The sequence below is a fragment of the Rhinopithecus bieti genome, unplaced genomic scaffold (assembly GCF_001698545.2).
Source record: "Rhinopithecus bieti isolate Rb0 unplaced genomic scaffold, ASM169854v2 scaffold_12088, whole genome shotgun sequence".
In the NCBI taxonomy this organism is placed as follows: Eukaryota; Metazoa; Chordata; class Mammalia; order Primates; family Cercopithecidae; genus Rhinopithecus; species Rhinopithecus bieti.
Window position 1 is genome coordinate 3,357,147 of NW_016807975.1, and position 1,674 is coordinate 3,358,820.

Here is a 1,674-nt window from a genome sequence, read left to right on the forward strand (position 1 = left end):
AAAATGGCCATACTGCCCAAAGTAATTTATAAATTCAATGCTATTCCCATCAAGCTACCATTGACTTTTATTACAGAACTAGAAAAAAACTACTTTAAATTTCATATGGAACCAAAAAAGACCCCACATAGCCAAGACAATCCTAAGCAAAAAGAACAAAGCTGGAGGCATCACACTACCTGACTTCAAACTATGCTACAAGGCTACAGTAAACAAAACAGCACGGTACTGGTACCAAAACAGATACATAGACCAATGGAACAGAAGAGGCCTCAGAAATAACACCACACATCTACAACCATCTCATCTTTGACAAACCTGACAAAAACAAGCAATGGGTAAAGGATTCCCTATTTAATAAATGGTCCTGGGAAAACCAGCTAGCCATATGCAGAAAGTGGAAACAGGACCCCCTTTCTTACACCTTATACAAATATTAGCTCAAGATGGAATAAAGATTTAAATGTAAGACCTAAAACCATAAAAACCCTAGAAGAAAACTTAGGCAATACCATTTAGAACATAGGCATGGGCAAAGACTTCATGACTAAAACAGCAAAAGCAACTGCAACAAAAGCCAACATTGACAAATGGGCTTTAATGAAACTAAAGAGCTTCTGCACAGCAAAAGAAACTAGCATCAGAGTGAACAGGCAGCCTACAGAATGGAAGAAAATTTCTGCAACAGCACCATGCAAAATGGCACCATGGCACATGTATACCTATGTAACAAACCTGCACGTTCTGCACATGTATCCCAGAACTTAAAGTACAATTTAAAAAAAATGATTTTTCAGGTGGCTATTTTTTTTATAAGCAATGATTTGTACATGCAGTCAAGAATTGTTAACTGTTACTGGAGTTCTGAGTTGTCCAAGGATCTTAAAATTATGAAATTTCCATAAATTCCAGATTCATGTCCAAGGATATTAAAAATTATGTAGGAATACCTCATATAAACATGGGTCAAACTACTATGAGGGCAACAGCAGCTAGTGCTTCTGCTATGGAAGATAACCATACAAGAAACTGATGTGACTTCAAGAAAAAGCAAAGAATTGTGTTTCAGTGTACATGCAGTGAAAACATACATGATAGATTTTAAAATACTGAGAACAGGTCTAAGAACCTCATTAGTTGAGATCCTGATCTGGGAACTGGTGTAAAATAAGTACAACTGGGAAGATCCAGGGCAGGATAATTTTATAGATGAGTCAGGTGCAGTATGTTGTTTTTTATACTTTTCCTTGTACTACAGTTTTTAAATGTCAGCTGTATAGTAACTATGAGTATCTAATTTGAATAAGGGAGTGCACAAAGATATGTATCTTTCTATACATGTATCATAATCTCCACACTCACATGCAGGTACACACATAAAGAGATAGGAAGATGAAAGGCTAGAGGTAATTTTTAGAATGACTGAGGTACAGGAAAAAGGGAGTGGTCATTTGCTCAAACTACTAGGAAGCTGGAATTACAGAATTCTGGTAATTTGGAATTCTATACTCAGAAACTAAAGAACCTGGGCTTAATTGAGCTACTCCAGAAAAGGTTAACTAGTCACACACAGAACGAATGAGAGCAATTTCCTTCCTATCTTTGATTCTAATTTTAAAAATACAGTAATACGTTTCACAGAATTGGTTTTACACTCAAGTAACAACTCTTACA